Source organism: Canis lupus, chromosome 2 (assembly GCF_003254725.2).
Source record: "Canis lupus dingo isolate Sandy chromosome 2, ASM325472v2, whole genome shotgun sequence".
NCBI classification, from domain to species: Eukaryota; Metazoa; Chordata; class Mammalia; order Carnivora; family Canidae; genus Canis; species Canis lupus.
In genome coordinates, this window is record NC_064244.1 from 59966540 (window position 1) to 59979364 (window position 12825).

Here is a 12825-nt window from a genome sequence, read left to right on the forward strand (position 1 = left end):
GTTCTCCTTTCCCCATCTCGCCCTCGTCTGGTAAGCTCTTCTCAGGCTTCACATCTTGGCTCCATTGTCTGTTTCCTCGGGAAGCTTCTCCTGACTCTGCTGACCAGGTCCTTTATCCCTATAGGCTCCCAAAGCACTGCGTAGCTTCCCTCTGTTGCTCTCAACACAGACGACCATATTTACATGTATTTATGTGATGATAATATAACCGGCTGTCTCCCTCCAGCCTACATCACTCACTCCCGAGGGACTCTTATTTATTCTAGTCCTTACCACGTTCCCCGTGTATCACACAGTTGCTGCTACATGCTTAGTGAATGAGTGAATGAATGAATGACCTGCTAAAGCCCTAGATCGCCAACAGCGAACGATGACCTCCAAGATTATTGTCTTCATCTACTTGAAGAGAAGATGAATCTCTTTTCTTTCAAAAGTGTGTCCGTTTCTAGGCCAAATAGGCTCCTCCTCCAATGCCAAGTCATCTCTGTAATCCACTCACGTCTTCACTGGCCTGTCATTCTGCAAGAAGATGATCTGACTCTTGCTCCCTCAGATGAGCAGGGCACCAGTCCTAGTGTATTCTCAGAGCCCCTCCCCCGGGTCCATGGGGGTCCCTGGTCCTGGTGTGTGTCCGCTGAGCACCTTCCTTGTCCTCCAGAAGGGCTTCTAGTTCTCCATACTGTCTGGAAGGGTCTGGTCATCCAGCCATGCTCCAAAGAGGACAGGAGTCAAAGAGGAACCACAAACACTGTCCCCACTTGCCCAGCAATGGAGAAAGGGTGGGCAGTGTGGCCACTGGAACTCTGGAAGCTGGTTCTTCCAGCAGCCAAGGAGGATGACTCGCCTTCCCAGAGTGCTGGGTGCAGCCCGATCATACCATGTCCTGACAGCAGAAAGGGCAGGGCTTGACCTCATGCACAGGACGGTCCAGTTGTGGGGGACACGGGACATCCAGGGCTTTGCTCGACCAGCATAACAACTGTCCAGCAGTTGTCGGGATGTGAACTCTAGACAGTGGGTGCCCAGGTCCCAACACAACCTCTAGTGCCTTAGTTTCCTCCTAGGGAAAATGGGCTTTTAAATTTAAAAGCACCTATCTTTTAGGGGTGATAGGAAGGTTAAGTGAGTTATACAGGCAAAGTACTTAAGACAGGGCGGGTGCTATGGGTGCTATAAGATTAGCTATTAACTCTTGTTATTATTAGCGATTACAGTCACTGCTGAGTTGGCGTGCTATAAATGCCATCTCCCTATAAGCATCAGAATGCTCATGGTATAAGATGGATTGATTAATCCAGTTCTAGGCTGGGGAACAATCCCTGTGCATATCAATTTTCAAACAATGCACTATTTTTTAACTATTCTGTATTTTTAAAATAACACGGATGGAAGGAAACATCAACCCCTTTGATGTGTCCAAAGGATGTTTCAGAGACACGCGGGTGGCTCAGTCGGTTGAGGGTCCCACTTTTGGTCTCATCAAAATGTCATGATCTCAGGGTCAGGGGATTGAGCCCCATATCGGGCTCCGTGCTCCGCACAGAGTCTGTTTAAGACTCTCTCTCCCTCTGTCCCTCCCCACCTGCTCATTTGCTTTCTCTCTCAAATAAATTTTTTTTTAAAGGATGTTTCAGACTGCATAGGGCTCAGAAATCCCTTCAAAGAGCCCAGGGGTCCCTGTGATCCTAATGCAGGCAGCACGGAGTACTGTGAACATTGTAGGCTCCGGGACCAACCTCACCTGGGTTCAAGTCCTGGCACTGCCTTTTGCTGTAACTCCCCTGCACGCTCCTATGGACCTTTTCTCTGTGCCCATTTGGAAAATGGGGATAATACTAGCATTTTGGCAGAGGGTCATTGTGATCATTGATTTAAAAGCACGGAGCATATGTCCTAACACAGAGTAAGTCCCTGATAAATGTTTGCTTCTATCTGTTAGGATCAGACACAGTTCAACGCTATGAGGCACGGCGTCTCCCTGCAGTGGCTAAAAGCGTAGAAGACATAGGCTGATCTGTAGGGTGTTTAAACCCAAACCCCATGCCGTCTTGTTTCTCTGCCAGTCCTCTTGCTCGTAAAAACCAAGGACCTAGAGAACACTGAGTGATGCGAGTCAGCTCACTGTCTGGGTCCTGGGTCAACAGGAGTTGCCAGTAGGGATGTGATGTGATCAGGTTCAGCTTTTAGGAACACTCTTCCAGAATTTGAAATAGAGCAGCCTCCCTGCTCGGCCCCTGTAGAGGGGATTTGTCATTTTGTTTCCAGCGGGCGATGGTTTCCTCTCTCACACCTAATCCTAGCCAGAGCGGACACCGGCTGCCTGCCCCGGACTGGTCCAGCCGCCATCTATCTTGATGAGAAGCAATTTCATAAATTCAAATGGGGCAGGTTTCCTACGCAATTTATTTAGCTTAACAAGTTAATCAGAGTGCACGAGCCCAATTTGTCACTGTGCTGTTTTCTCTCGCTTGCCGCTCTAATTGTATAAATATGCCCAGAGGTTTGATGAAACTTCTAACGCATCAAACAACAAATGGCCCACTTACAGAGCGCACCGTGGCTATTTTGAAACAGGCGTCTCCCTCTTGAAGCTGGCAGATTCCTAACCATCCAACAGCCTGGCACGGTTAGGGGGCTGCTCCTTTGGGTTCAGCTTCGGATCCCAGAGCCTGGAGCAGAGCAGGCAGGGGGTGGGTAAGGAGTGCGGATGCTGTAGAAGGCCGCTGTCCCATCCTCCCTCGCATCCCCTCTCTCTTTGGGATTATTCAGGACGACCAATGGCCAGACTCAGGGACTCGAGAGCTCGATCTCTCCGGGGTCCAGGCCTCTTCCTCAGATTGTCATCTGAACTCCTTTCAGCACCTGATTTATTAAGAGGCTCAGGGAGAGGATGTTCTCCTGGTCCCTGGAAACTGCTAATAAATCTGGGGCGAGAATACAGGTGGCGGAGCTCTTGAGGCTGGACGGCCGAGGGAAGGGGGGTAAACCAAAACGAGTGTGTCCGCATTTGGTTCTGGAAGTGTGACTTTTCAGGATTTCCTTTTCATTTGTTTTGAACTCCCGCCTTTTGGATGCCAGCGCTCTGTCTCCTCTGTGTTCGGGTTCGCATTTCACCCTATAAACGTAAGTTTCATAAAGGAGGTGTCTAGCGAGGAGATAAAACATTCTGCAAGGCAAAGCACTCCTGTCCCCACCCCACCCCCCATCTTTCACACATTTTTGTCTCAAGCCACAGATGTTTCCTCTGCCTTATCGTGTGTGCCGAAAAGAAATCCAATATGCTGGGCTTTCAAATTTTCCGCCACAGAAACAAAGACAACAGGAGGGGCAGGGAGGGCATGCTTCGCCCCGAGCCCGGAGGCTAGGAGGGAAACGTGGAGGGCAGGTGCCCTGGGAGAGGTAAAGCATTCAAGTAAGAAATGCATCACCCACCTGTGCCACCCCAGAAGCCTCCAGTCGCAGGCCGGGCTGGGACTGTGCACATGGCCCTGGGGACTGCTGCCCAGACCCTCTATCCTGCTGCCTCACTCCCTAGAGATTTCCGTCTCCCTACGAGGTTAGCTGCACGCACCCTTGTCCAGGGCCGGGTGTCCTTCCCACCACGTCACCACAGCCAGGACGCCCCCCGGGGACCGGGTCCTCCGCCTCGTCCTACCCCACCCCACCCCAGTGTCTCAGATGTAACCTGACCACCAAAACTACTCTATGTAGGGTTTTCACCTTAACGCCCCCCATAGAATCTCCTGGAAGGCTCACACCCCCAGGTGTCTGAACCGTGTCATGAGTCACCAGACCTAAAGCGTGTCCAAGGAGGCCCTCACCCCATTCCAGCCATTCATTCTATCATCCTGTTGCCATGTCCCCTGGGCCCCCCTCCTTCTGTGACTACAGCCCCTGCCTGAGCTCACACACGTCTCCCTTCAACCCCGGCATGGGCAAATGCTTGAGCTTAACAGATATTTATTTTGATGTGGAATAGAAAACAAAATGACTTTTTTTCACTTATGATAGTGATACAAAGCTCTCTTTTGGATATATATATATCTAAACAGAGAATCAAATCCCTTTACACTTTGAGAAACCAGGCTACCTGACATGCCGGTGGGGCAGACTGGGTGAGAGCATGCACTCGAGTCTGAAACCCAGCTCTGCAGTGGGGCCCTGGGTGGGGCCCTGGGCAATTCCTTAACCTCTCTGTCCCTCCCAGGACTGCAGTGAGGGTTAAGTGAGTTACAGCTTATTCTATGCAGCGTGGGGTCCGTATGGTGTTCCTGCATCACCATCAAGGAACTCTGGACTGTCAGGGCTCCTCTCTGTGCTTCTGGAATAATGTTCTAAAGGCTGCACCTGATCACATCACATCCCGACTGAAAACCCTTCCCATTGCGCGTAGGAGGGAGTCTCACCACAACGGCCCCCAAGGTTTTCCACCAGCTGCCTCCATCCAAGTTCTACATCTTCTTCCCCTGCTCTTGGCCATCTGCTCTCCCTGGTGCTGCCACACCAGCCTCCAGACTGTACCCCAAATGCACCTCGTCTGCTCGTGCCTCCCGCCAGATGTGCTTTTCCCTCTACTTGTCCACTGGGCAAACTCCTCCTCGTGTTTCAAGATACGTTTCAAATATCAGCGTGCAAAGGGATCTTCCTTGTATCTGCTCCCCAGACAGGGTTCGGCTCCCTGAAACACACACACACAGACACACACACACACAAATTGCCCAAAGTGATTCCCTTTAAAATCACAAAGCTAAACTTATTCAAGGTTAAAATATCTTTTTAAAAAATGATTTTATTTATTCATGAGAGACACAGAGATAGACGCAGAAACATAGGCAGAGGGAGAAGCAGGCTCCATGTGGGGACCCTGACGTGGAACTTGATCCCAGGACCCCGGGATCACGATCTGAGCCAAAGGCAGACGCTCAACCACTGAGCCACCCAGGTGCCCCTTGATCTATTTTTTTTTTTAACATTACAAATGGAATCCCATGTTAGTCGTGTAATTGTGCAAAAGGGTTTGGTTTCGAGTTTGTCTTGAAAAATGAAAGGGAAATTATTTTAGACACGTTTATCTGATGTTTAACCACATTCAAGCTTCAGTGACAACTGAGTTCTTTTTGAGAACTCACAAAGAACAGCTTCGCTCTCAGCTATAATTCCCCCAGAACTGGGTTCTGTGTTGATACAACGGCTGTCCCGCCACGTCTGGCTTTGAAGGCAAAGATTATTGCAAAAAGGCTCATTTTGTGAACACGTCAGAGGACTTCATTCATTTTCTCAAGACCCTTTTGGGACCTCGACAGCTAGCTCTTCCTCTGGCAAGGCCCTGAGTGGGTGATCATCCCTGGAGCTCTTCCTTTGTTCGTTTGCCATCTGCCTTAGCTCCACCACGTGCCCTTCCAGCGGTGGCTGTGAGAGCAGCTCCGAGGACTCCTCAGGGATCACCTTCGCCAGCTTCTTGAAATGCATCTTTGGCGAGATGGGTGATTTCCAATTGCAGGTCATTTGAGTTGTGTCAACCTGGTGTTTTATGACACTTACAACATGGGGATAATGGAGAAGAACCTGAAGACAGATTTACGCAGGGCCTGAAGAGGTGTTCTTGGGATATTTGCTTCTCTCCACACCCTTCAAAAAATTAACACTCAGATGGCAAGGCCCTTGGTCTCTCTTCTATTTCTTACTATCTCCTGGATTATAACTGGATGCTTGTATTTGAGGGCACACACAACATGTGCCCCATATCTCCCTTCTGCATCTGTTCTCCTCACTCCTCTCCCCTTTGCCAAGCCTCCCCAACACACTCCCCCAATACCCACAGGCAACTATATACACAGACTTTCCTTCTTTCTCTCATTTTCTTTTCTTTTCTTTTCTTTTCTTCTTTTCTTTTCTTTTCTTTTCTTTTCTTTTCTTTTCTTAAGATTTTATCCATTTACTCATGAGAGACACAAAGAGAGGCAGAGACACAGGCAGAGGGAGAAGCAGGCTCCATGCCGGGAGCCTGACGTGGGACTCGATCCCAGAACCCCGGGATCATGACCTGAGCCGAAACAGATGCTCAACCACTGAGCTCCCCAGGCGCCCCTCTTTCTCTCATTTTCAAACATGTGATGTTGAGAAAGGCAGTTCTCGTAGATAACATCAGACGGGAATGGCACATATATTTTCATTATTAGGCTGTCTTATCAATTAACATGGCTGCCCCAGAGCACTGGGTCAAGGGTCTGAGACCATGTACTGCCTCCGTGGGAAAGATCCCCATTGTAGAGGATCTATGCCTGCCCTGAGCTCAGCCAGAGAATGGTGGGAATGAGAAATGGGATTCCAAACCTGGTCCAAGGGGGACTCTAGACCCATGGCTCCTCTCCAAGAGTTCTGCATAGCAAGTCCCATCTCTCGTCTCGTCTAATAGTCTAGAAACCATCTACAGAACCTCTTCTAAGCCAGAGTTTGGCCCAGAGCCCTGATAAAGGAGCAGTTTGAGCCCCTGTAAAGAAGCCCCTCATTTGCTGACTGGGTTGAGGGTGAGGTAAGGAAGCCTTTTTTTCTTCCTTTAGAAATACCACCAGCCCCAAGATACTCACCTCTCCAGTCCTGAGGAAGAGTGTGAGCCACATTTCCCACATTCGCCCAAATTGGTCATAGAGCCCCTTGAGCAGAAACACCAGAAATAGGTCATTGAAAGACAAGTATCCATGTTGGTAGATCCTACTCGCTTTCAATGAAACAATTCATTCATTCATTCATTCATTCATTCAGTGAGACAGACCATCGTCAGCCATCCTATGGCACAGGGGGGCCAAAGTCAGCCAGGTGCACCCTGAGGGCAGAGCTGGGCATGTCAAATAGATCTCTTAGAAAGAGCAATATTTTGGGGAGGCCATCATTTTTATAATGCCAACTTTATTTTTTATTTCTTAAATTTTTATTGTGGAGGATTTGGACAAATACAAAAGCTGACAGAATTAGTAAACCACCGCATATCCTTCACCAAATCCCATCAATATATTTACTGTTAATTACCTAAAGAGCACATGAATACATCCATTTGTAAAACTTTTTTTTTCAGACAACTGATATAAAGCTTGAGACCTCCTCCCCTAGTCCCATACCCCTTGCCAGCGCTGACTACTATCATTAGTTTGGTGGGTCTGCTTCCTGACCTCTTTCTGTAGATGCTTCTAGAAATACATGGTATTGCTCTGGCTTAGTTCTGTAAGTTTGTTTGTTTGTTTGTTTGTTTTTTAAGTGTTCGTTTTATATAGTTTATTTTGTACTGTTTGGATCTTCCTGCATCTCTCTCACTCTTGTTTTTTTGTTTGTTTGTTTTTATGTTTACCAACAAGAAGTTTTAGAGCGTTTTCCAAGTCTGTAGATAGAGTTCTACCTTTCGGTCATCACTGACAGTCCGTGCTAACCAGAGGACTGGAGCATGAAGTAAATCCTGGGGAGACGATAGCTGCCCCAGCACGTTATTTAACCGTTGCCCCAGGATGGACCCTTGGGTTGTTTCCAGCTGCGTACTAAACAATGTTGTGATGAACATCTTTGTGCAAATTATCCTTAGTTCGTGTGCAAGTACTTTCCTAGGGCAGATAGATACCTACAGGTGGAATTACTGGGTCAAGGGGCATGCCCAGGCAGTTTTAATGTTAGTAAATCCTGCTAGATTTTCTCATTTTCAAGTTATACTGCCACTAGAACTAAAAAAAAAATGTTCATTTCCCTACATTACACAATACTGAAACTGTTACACTTGAAAGTTGTTTGTAGTCTGATAGGTGAACAAATGAATATGATATAAATTTTAATTTGCATTTCACTGATAACTGGTAGATCTGAGTTATCTGTTCTTTCCTTCTTTGGGCCATTTTTATTTTCTTACATTATTTAGTGAAGATAAGGATATTTGATGCCAAGGCACATGGCCTATAGTAGCCACTACCAGGGTTTATTTCATGTCTCCTGTCCCCTCTGATTACTAGTCATCCTCAGCAATGCTGAGTGGTCCAACCGGTTGAGCACTGTGAGCTCTATGGTTTGGGATTATCATAGAAACACTGGACATGGGCCCTGACATCCAGGATTGGAGGAGATTCCAGAAAAATGAGAGACTTCTCTGACATCTTTAACCAGGGATGGCATCTTGGAGCAGAAGCTAGACAGGCTGTGTCAAGCAAGGGTCTGAGATGGTCTAGGGAAGAGCAAGCCTGAGAGGCCTTGGCTCCAAAGTGTGGGTTCCCGTTCTTGGCACCTCTCCACCACTCCTAGGCCCTATGCGGAACAATCAAAGCCACAGACAGCTTACCCCCATTAGGTCTCGGCCTCACTGGGACCCAGTCATCTCCAGAGAACTGGCACCAGCCCCGGGAGAGGACACAGCTGCAGAAGAAGCTTATGTTACAGGTAATTTTGGCAATTAAGACTCATGTTCAATTAAATGGATTTATATCATGTTACTTGGGAGGCCTAGTGATCTGGGGCAGGTCCCAAGTGGAATTAAGCACGGAGAACTCCAAGTTCCAAGCCCAAGCCCTCCCCAGTCTTCCTATCCAAGAATACTTTTCCTGCTCCCCGTCTGAGAGCTCGCAGGAAGAGAAGCGCCTGACTGCGCAGCCCCTTGTCCCACTTCCCTGAATTCCTCCTACACAGAGCCTGGCAACCCAGCTACTGGGTGGCCTCTCCTTTGCACCTTACAACAACCTTGTGAGGACCCTCCCCGTTTTTCAGATATGGACATTGAGTCTGGGAAAGCTCTCCTTCAAGGACACTCATCAGATAACTTGGAGATTATGACTCAGAGATTATGACGGATGATCTTGAGGTCTCTTTCTTATACCGGTATTTAGAGCTTTTTGTCTTGTTTTTTTTTGTTGTTGTTGTTGTTGTTGTTTTTATTTTTTGTTTTTTTTTATTTTTTTTATTTTTTATTTTGCTCTATCTGTATGTCAACCGTACCCTATTTGCTTAATATTTTTCTCTAAATCAACTTGCTTTTAAAAACGTATATACTTTTGTCTAGCAGGAAATCATGGGGTTTGTGTGTGTGTGTGTTGTGTGTTGTGTGTGTTTAAGATTTTTTTTTATTTATTTATGAGAGACACAGAGAGAGAGGCAGAGACATAGGCAGAGGGAGAAGCGGGCTCCTTGTGGGGATCTCGATGCGGGACTCGATCCCAGGCCCCCAGGATCATGACTTGAGCCAAAGGCAGACAGACACTCAACCGCTGGGCCATCCAAGTGCCTCAGAAATCATGGTTTTGTTGGATAAACTACATATGTTTTCTTCTCTGCCCATGTAACTATGGAATAAACAGAGTGCTATATATCACCAAACAGTCTCCTGGCGATGCCCAGGACGCCACATTTGTGCCTCACCTTGGAAACACTGCACACTGCTTCTTTAGGGGGCTGTGCCCCCCATACCCAGAGGCCAGCCCTCTGGTCGGGGGTCGGGGGCAGGGGTTTGTGGTGTATAACCTCTGGTGTCAGGCACACCAAATACCGGCCTTGCTACTTACTACCTTTCTGAACTTGACCAAACCTCTTAGTCTCTCGGAGTCTCGGTTTCTGTGTCTATAAAATGGGACTAATAATAGTACCCTCCTTTGGGGCTGCTGGCATAATTAGATTAAATAACACAGGACATGAATCTGACACTTGATAGCTCTCATTAGTTTCTGTGGCCTCTGGGAAGGAAAGGAAGCAGGGCATGGCCTGGTTCCCACCTGCAAGAGACCAGGGTAGAGTTCAGGTACAACTTGATGGGCTGCAAGGGCCAGTGTTCATACTCTGGGCAGAATGCAGAGTCTTCAGAGCTTCTGCCTTGAGCTCAGGCCTCCATTTGGCTACATTTTGAGCTCAATTCTGACAGGAAAAGTAATGATCCCAGAGCAGCTAGTCATCCCCCCGTCCCGACCCGTACAGAGCAGGCAAGGCCAGGACATGGGAGTCAGAGCAGCAGGCACTTGGGGCTGCTGCCCTCTCCACAGACCACACTAAACAATTCAGGGCACATCTATCTGCTTTGATGGTGGGCTCCACCTGGGGTTCCTAGGAAGCTGGAACCCTCACATGTGCTTAGGAGCAGGGGCATGGACAGGGCCGTATTATGACGTTGTTTGTGGGACTTGGGCACTTTTAGTATTGTGTTAGTACTGTTACACTTGAAAGTTGTTTGTCCCTTCCTTCATAAAAAAATATATTAGAACCTCTATTTTACAACTGTGTTGGTATAAAGACAAGTTGAATCCAGGCTGGATTCCTTGTTATATATTTATCACTATCACATTCATCTTCTTCTGATTTTCAAAGAAATTAACATTAAGACCTTCTCATGCACCCTAGAAGTACTGTGGGCCTAGCCACTGTCCTACTTGGAGGACAGGCTATCGTGGGGTGTAGGTGGTCTCAGGGTATAGAAGTTTTCCCTAGGGCTGAGCCCAAAGGGGAAAAGCCCATGGAGGAGTTTCTCCCAAACTGACTCTCGGGTACTCTGGGGCACACCTGAGTTTTCCAAATAGTCTGCAAGGAGCCATCCTCACCTGGACAGTGGAATCAGACCAGAGGCTAGAGCAAATGGGCCCAGGCTGGATCTGGGGTTCAAATGCCAGATTCCAGCTCCTCCCCAAATGTCAAAGGTAGAAGGAGAAACCCAACCAAGGAGAGGAGCTTGATGGGCGCTCCAGCCCTAGAAACAAATACCCCACACCCAAAGTCAACATGACCCTCGACAGACTCCTTCCTGACACATTTCCATTCCCCACCCCCACCCCCAAACTGGATCCCAAATACAAGTTCCTAATAGCAAGACGAGCCCTCAGCCTGGCAGCTCTGTGTAGAATACTTTCCTGACTCTTCGAGGCAGAGCTCTTGGTTTGAAGATGGCAAACCAACCCACATTGCTTCTGCAAAAGGGAGGACTTGTCACGCAGCTTTAGGATATCTCAGGGAAACTAGGGGCAGGAAAACCCTACTCTTTTGGGGGAGACTGGACCCACGAGCTAGAGAGCCCTCTGGGGTGGGGGGCCCTCTCCCTTTCATCTCTAGGTCTGTATACTTCACTCTTCTTCCTCTGCAACCTGGCCCAGTGGCAAATATATGGCAGCCCCATGCCTCCTTAGACTACGCATTCCCGTTCAGGGATGCCCTCAGCCACAGCAGTGCTGTCTCTTCATCTTGAGTTCCTGATCCCCAGGAAAGAGAAGCTGATTGGCTCAGCTTGGGTCAGGGGTCCTTCCAGCACTCCTGGGTGCCTGTGTCCTGTAGATTAAAAAGCATTTCCCACAGAGAGTTTCAGTGAGTGGTCCTAAGGACCCAAGAGTCTAGCTGGGAAGCTCCGTTGGCTTGGGCCATCCAGCTGAATCACATAGTTCATCAGAAGCAGAAGGAACGGAAGTTGAGTCGGGTCGCCAAAATGCATCCATCCAGTCTGCCCGTTGAGAGCGACCACGGGTAGGCAGAGCCATCCTGACGCAGCTGTCCTCACCCACGTTGCTTACAATCCTTCAACCAGAGTGTGATATTTACCCAACAGCCGCCCCTGGGGTCTTGGTCACAAACACACAACCCGGACCAGGCCACACAGAGGGCCACGGGCCGCTCATTCGTGCCTGGACACAACCCACTTTGCAAGCAAAGGATGGTTGCCTGACAGACGCCCCTTCTTCTCCCCAGGCCCCTGGGTGAGACTCAGCAAGAGGAAAGCAGCTCCGGGCCGGGTAGGCCTGGGAGACGGGCGGGAGATGGTAGTCCCCATCCAATAGCTCAGCTCTGGGCAGTGGCTGAGCCCTTCCAGCCAGCAAAGTTACGGCCAACATACCAGCATCCCAGACGCTGAGCAGATGACACTACTCGTCTGCCATCTCTCCCAGGGAGCCTGCCAAGTCCCCAGGCCCGGCCAGTGCTGACATTTAAAGCAAAGTGTGTGTCAACCATATTAAACAATATCCCAAGCTGTGGGTTATTAAGTGCAGGGTGAATTGACCACAGCAATTAAACTGAGATTAGGGAGTGATAAAGCCAGGGTCCCGGGGCCGCAGGCCCTGTCACACGGGGAGGCCTATTACAACGTGTGAAAGCCACATCAGAAACTCCGTGGCGTGGCCTTCAAAGAAAACTTGCCCTATCACCCCAGCCCCCCAGCTCCTCACCTTGATTTGACTTTTCTACCTCTGGCCATCTGAGGTCCTCAGAGGACACAGCTCCTGCCCAGCATCTGGGAATGACTGGAGACTGGCAAGTAGGGTCATGGGAACCTGGCCTCAAAGCAGTGTTCTACCCGTTGCGTCTGGAGGCTCGCTGCCTCCTCCTTGCCCCTTTCCCAATTCGGATGACACACGACGTGGGATCAGCCTTGAACTCCAGAGCAGGTAGGAGCCTCGTTGTGTGGCATCCTGTAGCCCCAGGCAGCCGCAGAGGAGCAGCTGGAGGCCACACAGGCGGGGCCAGCCAGGAAAGGCCCAGGGAGGGCCAACCCTATATGCCATCGACTGGGCGGAATGTAAGGGTGAGGGGAAGATATGCCGGCGCTGGACAGACCCCACACACCTTGAGGCAAACACGCGCTGCCCTTTGAGTCACTGGCTTCAGTCCCCTGGGCACCAGGGCCGTGCATGGTCTTGCCACAGCTCCATGGCCTGTCCTCCAGGCTGTTGGGTGGCCCCAGACATTTACACGCTACCTGGTGTGTGGGTGGGGGAAGCGGTGTCCAGAGGAGGCTCTCCTTCTAGATCCGGGTCTGAGCCCTGCACCCTGCCCAGGGAGCTGCCTCTGTCTCTCGGGGACTCAGCGTGCAGAGAGAGGCGGTGTAGCTCCAGAGCC